This window comes from Anthonomus grandis, chromosome 20 (genome assembly GCF_022605725.1).
Source record: "Anthonomus grandis grandis chromosome 20, icAntGran1.3, whole genome shotgun sequence".
Classification (NCBI taxonomy): Eukaryota; Metazoa; Arthropoda; class Insecta; order Coleoptera; family Curculionidae; genus Anthonomus; species Anthonomus grandis.
Genome location: NC_065565.1, coordinates 3,934,248 through 3,949,398, shown reverse-complemented (window position 1 = coordinate 3,949,398; position 15,151 = coordinate 3,934,248). Strand labels below are relative to the sequence as shown.

The 15,151-nt window shown below is 32.7% G+C and overlaps 1 protein-coding gene across 15 annotated transcripts in view; it reads left to right on the top strand.

The window, feature by feature from the left end:
- LOC126747927 (liprin-alpha-1) overlaps positions 1–2,690 on the top strand; it is a 455,345-nt gene extending 452,655 nt beyond the window's left edge. For 8 of the 15 annotated variants that reach the window (XM_050456904.1, XM_050456907.1, XM_050456905.1 and 5 more), the window contains 2 exons: positions 1,684–1,845; positions 2,008–2,190. The gene's annotated coding sequence lies outside the window, so the exon portion shown is untranslated. The other 7 variants (XM_050456896.1, XM_050456899.1, XM_050456897.1 and 4 more) reach the window with 7 other exon arrangements.
- The last annotated feature ends 12,461 nt before the right edge of the window (positions 2,691–15,151 follow it).

Below are 15,151 nucleotides of genomic sequence, written 5' to 3'. Positions count from 1 at the left end.
ACACATCTCGTGAGAGTGAAAAAACCGAAAATTGTCCAAAATTTTCACTTTTTTTTGGAGTAGATCTTTGAAACTTTCCAGATTGTTATAATTCATGGTTTCCTTACTGGCAGTTTTTAAATCAACTTTCTAAGTATAATAGAACAGAATTTGTCCCCCAAAAGCAGAATTTTTAACATGAAAAAACCGAAAATTGGCCAAAATTTTCACTTTTTTTTGGAGTAGATCTTTGAAACTTTCCAGATTGTTATAGTTTATGGTTTCCTTACTGGTAGTTTTTAAATCAACTTTCTGAGTATAATAGAACAGAATTTGTCCCTCAAAAGCAGAATTTTTAACATGAAAAAACCGAAAATTGTCCAAAATTTTCACTTTTTTATGGAGTAGATCTTCGAAACTTCCCAGATTGTTATAATTCATGGTTTCCTTACTGGTAGTTTTTAAATCAACTTTCTAAGTACAATAGAACAGAATTTGTCCCTCAAAAGCAGAATTTTTAACATGAAAAAACCGAAAATTGGCCAAAATTTTCACTTTTTTTTGGAGTAGATCTTTGAAACTTTCCAGATTGTTATAATTAATGGTTTCCTTACTTGTAGTTTTTAAATCAACTTTCTAAGTATAATAGAACAGAATTTGTCCCTAAAAAGCAGAATTTTTAACATGAAACACATCTCGTGAGAGTAATTTTCACTTTTTTTTGGAGTAGATCTTTGAAACTTTCCAGATTGTTATAATTCATGGTTTCCTTACTGGTAGTTTTTAAATCAACTTTCTAAGTATAATAGAACAGAATTTGTCCCTAAAAAGCAGAATTTTTAACATGAAAAAACCGAAAATTGTCCAAAATTTTTCACTTTTTTTTTGGAGTAGATCTTTGAAACTTTCCAGATTGTTATAATTCATGGTTTCCTTACTGGCAGTTTTTAAATCAACTGTCTAAGTATAATAGAACAGAATTTGTCCCCCAAAAGCAGAATTTTTAACATGAAAAAACCGAAAATTGGCCAAAATTTTCACTTTTTTTTGGAGTAGATCTTTGAAACTTTCCAGATTGTTATAGTTTATGGTTTCCTTACTGGTAGTTTTTAAATCAACTTTCTAAGTATAATAGAACAGAATTTGTCCCTAAAAAGCAGAATTTTTAACATGAAAAAACCGAAAATTGGCCAAAATTTTCACTTTTTTTTGGAGTAGATCTTTGAAACTTTCCAGATTGTTATAATTCATGGTTTCCTTACTGGCAGTTTTTAAATCAACTTTCTAAGTATAATAGAACAGAATTTGTCCCCCAAAAGCAGAATTTTTAACATGAAAAAACCGAAAATTGGCCAAAATTTTCACTTTTTTTTGGAGTAGATCTTTGAAACTTTCCAGATTGTTATAGTTTATGGTTTCCTTACTGGTAGTTTTTAAATCAACTTTCTAAGTATAATAGAACAGAATTTGTCCCTAAAAAGCAGAATTTTTAACATAAAAAAACCGAAAATTGGCCAAAATTTTCACTTTTTTTTGGAGTAGATCTTTGAAACTTTCCAGATTGTTATAATTCATGGTTTCCTTACTGGTAGTTTTTAAATCAACTTTCTGAGTATAATAGAACAGAATTTGTCCCTAAAAAGCAGAATTTTTAACATGAAAAAACCCAAAATTGGCCAAAATTTTCACTTTTTTTTGGAGTAGATCTTTGAAACTTTCCAGATTGTTATAGTTTATGATTTCCTTACTGGTAGTTTTTAAATCAACTTTCTAAGTACAATAGAACAGAATTTGTCCCCCAAAAGCAGAATTTTTAACATGAAAAAACCGAAAATTGACCAAAATTTTCACTTTTTTTTGGAGTGGGTCTTTGAAACTTTCCAGATTGTTAGAGTTCATGGTTTCCTTACTGGTAGTTTTTAAATCAACTTTCTGAGTATAATAGAACAGAATTTGTCCCTAAAAAGCAGAATTTTTAGCATGAAAAAACCGAAAATTGGCCAAAATTTTCACTTTTTTTTGGAGTAGATCTTTGAAACTTTCCAGATTGTTATAGTTTATGGTTTCCTTACTGGTAGTTTTTAAATCAACTTTCTAAGTATAATAGAACAGAATTTGTCCCCCAAAAGCAGAATTTTTAACATGAAAAAACCGAAAATTGGCCAAAATTTTCACTTTTTTTTGGAGTAGATCTTTGAAACTTTCCAGATTGTTATAATTCATGGTTTCATTACTGGTAGTTTTTAATTCAACTTTCTAAGTATAATAGAACAGAATTTGTCCCTAAAAAGCAGAATTTTTAACATGAAAAAACCGAAAATTGACCAAAATTTTCACACATCTCGTGAGAGTGGTCTTTGAAACTTTCCAGATTGTTATAATTCATGGTTTCCTTACTGGTAGTTTTTAAATCAACTTTCTAAGTACAATAGAACAGAATTTGTCGCCCAAAAGCAGAATTTTTAACATAAAAAAACCGAAAATTGACCAAAATTTTCACTTTTTTTTGGAGTAGGTCTTTGAAACTTTCCAGATTGTTATAATTGATGGTTTTCTTACTGGTAGTTTTTAAATCAACTTTCTAAGTACAATAGAACAGAATTTGTCGCCCAAAAGCAGAATTTTTAACATGAAAAAACCGAAAATTGACCAAAATTTTCACTTTTTTTTGGAGTAGGTCTTTGAAACTTTCCAGATTGTTATGATTCATGGTTTCCTTACTGGTAGTTTTTAAATCAACTTTCTAAGTACAATAGAACAGAAATGGTCCCTCAAAAGCAGAATTTTTAACATAAAAAAACCGAAAATTGACCAAAATTTTCACTTTTTTTTGGAGTAGATCTTTGAAACTTTCCAGATTGTTATAGTTTATGGTTTCCTTACTGGTTGTTTTTAAATCAACTTTCTAAGTATAATAGAACAGAATTTGTCCCCCAAAAGCAGAATTTTTAACATGAAAAAACCGAAAATTGTCCAAAATTTTCACTTTTTTTGGAGTAGATCTTTGAAACTTTTCAGATTGTTATAATTCATGGTTTCCTTACTGGTAGTTTTTAAAAACGTTAAAACTACGCCTCTGAATAATTAATAAGATTTCTTAGTTTAAATAACAATTATTAAATGCAGGAGTACGATATCAAAACATTATTATAACATAAAATTGTAGGTATAAATAAGAGCTTTAAACCGAGAACAAACACTTGTGACGTAAACACATAAATAGTATTATAACGTACTGTACATTTGTTTAGCATACAGAAAAAGGTTATTGTAAGAACAATTGAGTTGTAGTTTATAATTTTTCTTAAAATACCTTATTAAACAAAATGTATCATTTACCTTAAAAATGGCGCGATTTTTTTATATATTTCAATTAAAAGGCATTTATTTAATTTGTACTGTCTTCATTAGGCTTAATAATTAATTTTGTACCCGTGTGTCCTAATTAAAAACGTTGTTTTGTTTTGCCAGTTAGTAGTCTAATATGTAATAAAATAATTTATCGTTTTGTATATTTAGTATGAAAATGTATAATATTGGATGTTACATGTATTTATGATTTTCGTGTAGGCCCTAATTAATTAGTGAACACTCTACTTCAGTTCTTGATTATTATTGTTTTTTTTTTTAATTTAATTTAAATAATCTGAATATTTTAATTCAAACTGCTTTGACAGAGTTTTTTTTACATTAATGGAATTATATATCAAAAAAACACAACCTGCAAAAAGCTGCGAAATATACAATAAATTCCAATATATTACCTTAACGAAATATTTTGCAATAAAATATAAAAAACTCTGTCAAACAGACACTTTTGGTTTAATTTTAAGCGATAAAAAACCCTTAATATCCATTCAATGTAAATAGCGAGGTGTGGCAACAAGTCAGTATTAGCTCACGCGTGCCTGCACTGTACTTGTATAATATTAATTTCTAACGCAACTAGAGAAATGAAACGTTCAAAACATCTTCGGTCAAATTTCATGTTTAGCGCATTAACGTCTTTTTTTTTAATGTAAATAATATTCATCATGGTGCTCTTTTTTTGATAAGTTGACCACTTGGAGAAGTCTGTCTTTATAGTCATTAGAAGGACTGATAGGATAATTTACTAGTTAGCGGATTCCGACCATAATGTACGAACATCGATGGCTTACCACCACCACAAGTATTATAAGCACGGAATATTAAAAATATTCACCTCTAAGAAAGCCCTATATCGTTAGTTACTGTGACAGATTTTTCCAAAGGTTACGAATTGCTAGGATAGTAATTTTCGATCGTTTTGCCGTATATATATATACAAGGTGTTCGAAAAATAGACGGAGTTATTTCAATGGGTAAAATAATATGAGTAAAGGTATCTATAAACATAAGTCCGGAAATGCACAGTTTTCAAGATACAGGGTGATATTTTTCGTCGTCTATTTTTCGAACATCCTGTATATAATAAATAATTTAGCCAATAATTTATGTCTTGGCTTCCAGTGATGATGTTAGATCCTTTAATGGTAACTGAAAATTGCAACCTAGTTACTGTTAGAATCGGCTTTGTTTATGCGTCACCTTTATTTATTTCTATTTAAATAAGAACGCTGATATCAGTTTTTCCGAATGTCAACTTTAACCGAACGACCATTTTTGGAAACTACATTGATTGTCTTGAAGGGAATTTTTCCGAAAGCATCATTTTTAGAGAGGAATGTCACCTGAACTTTTAAATTACTTTGGGGGTCAATAAACTTGGATAAACCAACCCAAGGCCACACAATCCATTTTTATATGAGATATGCAAGCAGACCCTTTAGGCTGTATATGTAGATCTAGTATCTGGAGGAGATTACTTGGCATTGTCCTGGTGTAGCCTTAACGTCAGATATCTACGATCCCTATTTAGCTCATTAATACTTGTCTTCCTCCTTTTCTAATTCAGACCTGTCCAAACATATATCTCCACAACTTTGGAGTCTAGCTCCTTTTTAACTGGATTTTCTGAATTATATATCTCTTCTATAACCCTTTCAGGCACATAAAAGAAAAAGTCTTTAATCAAAAAATTTTTATTAATAAATAAAAACTTTATACTCTAACTTATAACTTAACTTTAATTTTTTTTCCTTAATTTATTTACAAGTATCCTGCAGGACATGGTTTTATCTGGTAACCACTGTGAGACACAACATAAACTTGTTCCGAAAACAAAGTCTTAAATTTATGTGGTATGGTACGTAATAAAACAGTTTTTATCCGAATTGAGACATAAGCCAACATTACAAGTATTGCAGGCCCATTTAGTTCGATCTGGCATTATAGTCCAGGACGATTAGACTTTCTCTGCTGAAAAAATCCCATCTGGCTGAATTTTTTACCAGAGCTTCTTTTTGACATTACCAATCATCCCTCAAAAGTCCCCATGAATCCAAGTGGAGCTTTTTTTTTTATGGGGGGTCAAAGGTCACAAAAAACACTTTTTTACAAATAACATCGAAACTATCAATCCTACGATAAAATGAGCTATTACCTTTTTTGTTCAGTATGAAATTCTCCACAAAAAAGGTCTTATGCATTTTTTTCGTAGAGGTCATTTTTTTATAGAAATTTTACTTTCAATGATGGACATTGAAAAAATTGTAAAATATTGTACTTTTTTCCACGTCACCATGGAGGTAAAGTACCAGACGCGTTTTTTTTTTTCATGTGGTCTCCCCAATAGGCCTAATCCACGAAGCTACAAAGAAAAAATGAAGTAAATAGGATTTTTTATTTAGTCATCAGTGTAACATGATGCGGCATCTTCCAAGTCTTCCCCAACTTCAAGTGTTGAGCACAAAAAATTCATTGGATCTAAATTTTCATCAAATTCAATGTTTTTGGACTCTTCATTGTCCGATTTTATGTTTAAACAAGATTGTCCATGGTAGTAGCCGCAAATCGGAGAGCAGTGTAGTCCAAGTTTCCTACATCCGCAATTAGCTCCACAACCTTTCGTACAATTACAAAAGATTGTGTTTAATAAAACATCAGGAGCAGGTGGCAATAACGTTTGTATTGGCTGTAAATAATTATCAACCATGGTCCATCCCCAATCCAATGGATTCAAATTCTTACCAAGCCATTTCTGGACTTGATAATAAACACGACATAAATGTGATTGAGCTGCACTCGATGTCGGTGGTAGCATTGAAAGTTTAATAGCTTTATCGTATCTTGTCGATTTCGCGAAGCAATTATATCGATGATGGTCAAGAGATTCTTCGCGCGGTGGAGCACCATATATCGCTAATAACGCTTTGATACCGCTTGTGAAAATATTATCTGGGGAGCATTGTTCCTCATTAAATATTTTAGCTGCATCTCTGATGTCACTTCTCTTCTCAAAAATTTTAATGGCTTTTGCCTTGCCTTTATTGAAAAGAGCAGATGTCGTGTCACATCCAGTCAAAGCGTGCAAAAATAAAATGAGTGGTTTAATAGCAATATGAGTATCGAAACTTTTCGAAGAATATATAACTGTATCAATGTGTGATTTTCCAGGTTTCATAAAGTAAATATCTTTATTCTCAGGCACGAGAGCTGTCAATAAAACCAATAAATCTACATCATTTCCAACAATTATACTCCGATTTTCATTCGTCAACTCAATTGCAGTATTGATAATGAGAACATCAGCATCATCCTCTGCTTGCACAACGTTTATATGATTTAGTTTCAATTTTTCTGATAACATTGTAATAAATCGCTGTTTATTATTGACATTGGAGAGAAATTTCTCTTGAGTTGTTGTCAGAGTCATTGATGGATCAAACATGATTTCTGTGGTTGTACCGGTTTTTGCTAATCGTCGTTGCTGTTCCATTGCTTTTGTGTTGTTACATTGATTGTTATAACCGTCGAAAACAACGGTAACGTTCAAACCAAAGTGGTTTCGTAAATAATGAACATAACAATCAAAAATAGCATCATATGTAACATCTCGATTCCACACGACTCGATGCAAAAGAAATCCGCCATCAATAATATATGTGTCTTGAAGAGGAGTTAATTCTAGGGACACTGGTTGAAAAGAATCATATAAAGCTGATTTCTTGGTCTTGCGCATTCCCATTTCATCAAAAAGAGCCAATGGATATGGCGCTAACTCATATTGGAGAAATTCTTGTAGTTGATCTTCAAATTTTTTTGTTACACTTATACGTTGAAATAGCAACAGTGGATCTATAGCGATTTTCGTATCGTGAACTTTAACAGAAGAAGTAACACTTAATAATGGAAGGACCCTGTGCATACGTTTAAGCTTTATATCTGAGAATTTTTGACCCATTACTGTCTTCATGGAAGCTACACCGATTTCATAAGCATTATGACAATTTATTTTATCGTCACCAATAATTCCACTCGAAATGGACATAATGTGATTGATTTCTGGGAATGGATCATGAGAAGAAAACCAATCCAATACTTTTTTGACGTCGTCATTGTCACGGTCTACTCGAGCGTCTCGTGCATTTACATGTTGGTCTGCTGTATCTAAACGGACGTTACATAATTTCTCTATACCCTCGCTGATAGTATTCATAGCATGCATACCATACACCCATTTTGCCAAAACACTTTCTTGTGTACTTCTCCCACGTGCAACGCCACCCTTTGTTTTCATGGATTTCATCAATGATTGTTCGATGATCATGTCGCTCCAAGTTTCACAATATGATTTATTAGATCGTCGAATAGTGAAAAATCCCTCTGTAAACTTTTTAAATGCATTTTCTTCCATAGTCAGATGTAACTTAGATATATCCTGAAGGTATAAATGTGCTGATTTTGCATAGAGGAAATGTCCTGACGCATGAAAATAAGGGAGCATATTTTTTATAGAATTTAAGTGTGCATTCCAATCTCCCATTCGCTCAGCCCTAATGAACTCTTTTGCAATTAATACCATTCGGAAATATTGAACCCATAATCGCGCCGTAGGACCTCTATTCTCACATTCAAATAATTTTTCATTAAATTTGTCCACCAATAGATCAACCATATCGGAATTTTCAATTTCATCAAATGATAAGATACGCATCATTACTTGTTCAACAGTACCATCAAGAATTCCAACATTTTCATCGATATTAATATCTTTTCCGATTATTGTCGCCAAAGCCAGATGGAGAAGTGTATGAGCTCTGATAGCTCTCGCATAAGCATGACCATCCAACATTTTTTCAACAGAGTTTGTAGCATAAATGACACTCAAAACATCTTTGAGACCACTCCCAGCCATGATATAACCAATTGATCCGAGGAACGACATAAGTAAATGAAATCCGCCTAGTCTTACGATTACTTTCGACAATTCTGTTGAGTCTGGTGATGCTGCTACAATTTCGCGAGCTTTTATATACAATGGTTGATCAAACGTTACGATACATGTCTTATGACCATACCGATGTCCATTATTTAATGCACATTTTAAAGTGGTATAGATGGTATTGTAATTACTAGCAGGCTGATGAATGAACGGTAGAAATAAAACACGAGATGTTGAAAAATTGAGGTCGTCAGTCAACAGTAACTCCATAAAATTATTCCAACCTGGAACCTTTGATATAGAACGCCACTTCCCATACATCCATAACAAATCAACTTTTCGGATAAATGACAGGGGTCTTGAATCATCATAATCGAGATTTTCCATGGTAATTTTGCTCAACCCAGTGTTACCATAATGTTCATAAACTTCAATTGGAACTTCAGCAATTTTTGCGATTTCAGTAGCCGCTGGGATGGTCATCAATCTTGCAATTGGATCCTCTGCGATGACTGAACTTAGTGGTGTAATCATTTGTATTACTCCCATTATGTGAATGGTATTATGACCATCGATTGTATAAACATTAATATCAGCATTATCAGCAGCGAATTGTATAAATGTTCCAGTTTCAGGTGGTAATATGAACGGTTGAGGATGGTGAATAGCAGCAACTTCATAGAGAAGTGTATCTTTATATGATGATGATAATCCCAAGCTTGATAATATGTCAAGAATGCGCCTAGACCCAAATCTTCTATGTAGAAAAACTGATAAGCCAATTTGTAAACGCGATATGAAGGATCGTGGTCGCACTGCTGACATAATGCAATGACTCAAAGCAGTACACTTTAATTTCAGTGGCTCCAGCTTTCCTTTTTTATTTTTAATGATAATTTGTTCCAATAAATATTGCAGACTTTCAGGAATATCTTCATTAATATTGTCGAACATTTGATTTGTAGGAGGATAGTAATCGCTATTAATAGGTGTGGATTGAATATCTTCTCGAATGATTGCTGCAGCGGCCTCTAAAATTCTGAATCGTTCTTCTTTTTCGATTTTCATACCAGGTTTTGTTCAAGATATCATGACAAACATCGGAGAAACAAATCATAGTCGAACTTCGACTCTTCGTGGTAATGCCGATTTTTTTACCGTACTGTTCAACGAGTTTTGATTTGACGGTAACATCGTCAGGAACAAAATCTGTACATACCTTTTTCAACTCAGATAACGTGAATTGACAGTCATCATTATTTTCGATGTAATGAAAAATTTCTTCCATTGCTGAAGAGATCCTCATATCTTGGGGTCTCCCATGCTTTTGGAGTGATAAAGGTCGCGCGAAAGAGACGTAGCACTCACTGTGATATTTCGCATTTACTGCTACTAAATCTTCTTCATAAACAATACGATTTTCAACTAGCCTACCAAGCGAATCATTACGCTTTTGAGCTGTAGCAAGCACTGTCGATTTAAATGTCGATGTGGAGACCTGCTTGATTTTTCGCCGACGACTCATAGGAACTCGTCTTTCATGTTCTTCAGAACACTCCAATCCACAAAATAAACAATTTTTGTCGAATTCAAATTGCTCGCTCTTGGCAGAACGCATTCTTCGCCGAGGAGGGCTAGCAGTCGAGGTACTGGGGACAGCATCTCGCTCCCTTTTAGCCGCAGTAATACTACTTGCCCGAGTATATTCCTTGCGACACACCACGTGTACTTTTATCGTATCGACACTCCGCAAAAATACAATTTTTCCATCATTTCGCTCGATACTGGCGTCACGTAAGGTTTTAATACCGCGCTCGACACAAACAGTCGCTCCGTCTGACAGCGATTTGTCGCAAATTATGCAATTTTCGGCCATTTCTCGATAAGTAGGTGAATAATATCACGAAAAAACTGTGAGAAATTATTCTACACGTCTGTTTACAACTGAGAATAACAGAATACTGGCCTGAAGACTGGTCAAATGACGTCAATGTCCCACAGCCAGGTATACAGTGACGCACATACGACCATAGAAAAAAAGGGCCAGCTGTGCTCTAGGTCACAAGGGGGAATACCCATAGAGCCCCTACCATAAATATTCAACGAGAAAACGATTTCAAAACACGTTTTGACTCGAATTTTATGATTTTTGACAGTTACGACACTTTGACCGCAATTTTCTGCAAATCGAAGGTCTCTACGAAAAAAATGCATAAGACCTTTTTTGTGGAGAATTTCATACTGAACAAAAAAGGTAATAGCTCATTTTATCGTAGGATTGATAGTTTCGATGTTATTTGTAAAAAAGTGTTTTTTGTGACCTTTGACCCCCCATAAAAAAAAAAGCTCCACTTGGATTCATGGGGACTTTTGAGGGATGATTTGTAATGTCGAAAAGAAGCTCTGGTAAAAAATTCAGCCAGATGGGATTTTTTCAGCAGATTGATCTTCTTTTCGTCTAATAGTCCTGGACTATTACTGCAGTGCTACATAGAGCACAACGTCTAGATCCTCCATGGACGGGCATATGAAGAGCATTACTTTTTCTTACCTCAGGCGGTACCTATTACCTATTTTCCTTTCATGTTTCCTTTCTTGTTTCTATATTTCCTACCCTGTACCTATTTTCTTTTATGATGCGTTTTTTGCCAGGAGTGCCTTTTTTAGTCGCGCCAATAAGCCCGGAAATTATTCTAAGGCGAAATAACTTCATAGTTAGTTTTTCCGCATTCGGTGAGCTTCGATATAAAATATACGAGTTTACCACAGAAACATCAATGAAGTGCCAAAACAGTCTATGCCACCATTTTCTTGATTTTCTGTTAATAAGATTTTATGTCATTATTTAGGTAGGATTTATAAAATTTATAAAAACTAAAACTGTAAATCAAATCAAAAAGTAAATAAGTAAATAACACTAATTACAAAATATATTATCAAATTCTATGTTCGTACTAGATAACTCATACTGGTTTCACCGCGAAACCATAACAAGAAACGTTTTTACTAATCTTACTTTTGCAGACATTTGACATATATCGCTCTAAACATAATCGTAATGCTACACACCTACTAATCATATTGTACTTACCGCTTAATTTTATGCCAAATTACAATAATAAAAAAACACCCGCGAAATTGGATACTTCTGCAAAAAACCACCTGACGGAAATATTTGAAGAGCGGTAACCTCAAATTGAATCGATAGAATGCCTTGAAAACATTTAATTCAACAAACCGATAACAGATGTTGCTAATACTGTCGTTGGTTTCACTTAAAAACCACTGATATAAAAAAAAGACTTAAAAACTAAAAAAAGACCAAATAAAGACTTTTGATATGGTGGTTCCATAGTGAAACCACTATGCCTGAAAGGGATAACATTAGTAGTGACGTATGTTTGGCTTTTTGTCCATTTCTGTGCATCGTCTTCTTCTAAACATTTTAAATTAATGTTCTCTTTTATGTACTCGAGGTATGTCGCGTATGTTTTATATTCTGTGAAACACTGTATGTTACGTAGTGATATTTGTTGCTCCCTCACTTCTTTGGTGATCCATTTTTTTAGTCCTTTTGTGCCTGTATCCAAATTTTGCTGCCATATCCCAAGCAACACACGATAGTTAAATGAACGTTTATTTTTGGTTGACACCGGGTGTACATTTTTGGTGGAACTTCAACAACTATAAATTTTGGATAAAATGTCCGCGTAATATACGTTGAGGAATTAAATATTATGTTTTAACCCTCCGTTGGTAAGGTTGGTAATTGTCACAAGATTGGTAAGCTGGGGTATAGCACACCCCAATAAAAAAAACAAACATGTTTCGAATATAAACTAAACATTTTTTAAATATTACCAATAAATAATGTTTTTGTATTGCTCTGAAAGTAAATAAAAATAAAACACATGACAAATAACCAACCAAAAAAAAAATTAAACGTTTATTTTTAAAAGAGCTACTTTTTTACAAAAATTTCAAACAAGAGGCATCCAGGTATTAAAAATATATTATTATTTTGAAAATATTTACTTAAAAATTAATTTTTGATTAAGTATAAACTACCAAAAAAATATAATTTTTTTCAATGGGGTTCAATTCTGGGTGGTATGGAGGCAAACGAAAAGTTGAGTGTCCGTGACTTTCCATTAGTTCGTCAAGTTTGCACTTTATCGGATAAAATCTTTTATTTTGAAGAACTATTTCATAAAGTTCCGTTTTTGTCATTTTCTCGTCATGTTCTAAATTATGCTCCTTAAGCCAATCAATTATGAGTTGTTTCTTACTTCCTGAGGTAACATTCTTTTTTACTTGTACATTATGGTATGATGCATTGTCCAAAACTAAGACCGAATTTGGTGGCAAATTCGGAAGTAATTGGGTTTAATCATGTCGTCATGGTAATCGCCACTTTTAGAACCTGAAATGTTATAAGTAAGAAATTAATAAGCACAGAATATATATTTTTTATATCTTACCTGAGCGGAATATAAGTAGACCGTCTTTAACAAAACCATTTTTTCCTCCAGCATGAACGATGATTAATCGCTGTCCTTTTGAAATGGGTTTTCGTATACCGCTTAGGCTTTCGTCAAACTAACCTTTGTCAGAAGTATGACTACTGTGTATATAGGTTTCGTCAGTATACACTATATTTCTACCTTGATTTTTAAATTCGGTAATTTGTTTTAAGTATTTTATTCTCTTCAAACGTATGTCATATGATTCCATCAAGGCCTTTCTATTATCATCTGTCTTCTTCCATCTAAAAAACAATGTTTAGAAGTTAGAAATTTATATACATATTAACATCTAACAGGTACATATAATTTTAAAAAACTCATAACCCTAAAAATAAAATTCAAGATAAATAAAGAGACACAGGTAAAATTTTAAAAATGATATTCTAGTTAGGTGGAACATTAAGGAGAAGAATATAATAATATGTCCAATTAAGAGGAAAGAGTGGATTAACCAGGGTCATACCTTTTTTTATCTTACAGGTAACATGCTTATGCATCCTACAGGTGTGTATTTATAAATAAATAAAATTAAAAAAGGGTTTGTAACAGGTAGTCAGGAAATTGTAATAGCTATATTATGGGTAGTGCAATTTAGAATTTGAACTTAATTTAAATATTTTTTTAATTTTCTATGTTTTAAGTTTATATGAATGAAAATATCATATGCATATCTTTTCAGTGTTCTTTTTAGTATTTTTTCAATGAACGCTAAGACTAGATAAAAATTGTAATATTACAAACGAATGCAAAATATAAATATGGTTGCACCATACATACCTAAATCCAATGCTCTTTAGTAGTTTTGTTAAGGATGGTATACTCATAGGCTCATGAATAACAGAGCGGTCAATGATCTTTTGTAGGATTACTGCTAATAAAAAATAGGATTAAAATTAAAAAAGCACAATAAAGGTAAATACGTACACTTGAGAGTAGGCCTTCTTTTTTCCACTATATAAAAATCATTAACTATGCTCCTAATTTCTTTAAGTTGCGTCGAAGTAATGTCAAGTATACGTGATTTCCTGGGCCTCTTTTTTCTTGGACTGCTGAATGAACAAGAGGGGTTATTTTTTATATTGGCCGACTCCTTCAATATTTTTTGGTAGGTAACTTTCGATATTTTTGTAGCAGCCAACGTACGTTCTCTGGAAATAATATAGGATGTATAAATTATATGAATATTAATATTGTGATTTTTAAACGTAATCGGAAAATCTCTAAGACGTAACATAAAATTTATTTATGTATGTATACAGTGCTTTTCTTTAAAGTCCCCCCCCCATTTATTTTTTGAACGGGTCAAAAAAATTTTTTATTTTTTGATGGCGGCTGGGCGACATCTTGAGAAAAAATTTTAAATAGAAAGGGGGGTCGTGTGGTACCTCATTTTAAAGGTCTCAATGACCTGTCTAAAAGTAACAGCCAAAAAAATACACTATTGCGATTTTATTAACGTTTTTAATAGAATACAATGAAATACTAATTTACAATTAGCAAATAAACAATTTATCAAAAGAAAAACAATATTTAATTTAAAAGATGCTGGAAATGATTTCCTTGTACCTCTTGACACATAAATAACCTATCTGAAAATTCACGTCGAACATTTTCAAATACATCTGCCTCAATATTTTGACAAATGTTAGTGATTCTTTGTCGTAGCTCAAAAATTGAGGCAGGTTCTGTTTCGTATACCTTTTGCTTTAGGTATCCCCACAAAAAAAAGTCTAGCGGCGTTAAATCTGGTGACCGAACTGGAATTCAATAGGACCCCGACGACCTATCCAACGACCAAAATAATTATCATTTAAATAATTTCTCACATTCCTGGCAAAATGCGGAGGAGCACCATCTTGTTGAAATGTAATTTCCATGTCAAATTCATGTACATTAGCCTCAACAATTTCTGTTATGAGAGGATCGATAGCATTTTCCAGCATATTTAAGTACAATTCACCTGTTAAATTTTCTTCTAAAAACAGCGGCCCTACGATATGATTCCCTAATATTCCTGCCCATACATTGATTTTTTGCGTTTTTTATCCTGGACAGTACCAGTAGTTGTAAATTTATTTACAAGTTCCCTTAAATATTTACGGCAAATAGGACGATCAGGAAAACGTTCGTTGAAAACCCTTTCAGTCTCATGAAAATTACGCGTTGCTCCATAAATAAAAATTGCTTCTACTTTTTTCTCCAATGGACGAGAATTACCATTTTGAAAAAAACAATAAATTCAAACTGCCAAACACACTAAACAATATCTAACAATGACCGATACAAGAGTAATTTACAGGTTAAGGAAAAACCGGTTTTGGAATGTCTAAATAATGTTCAA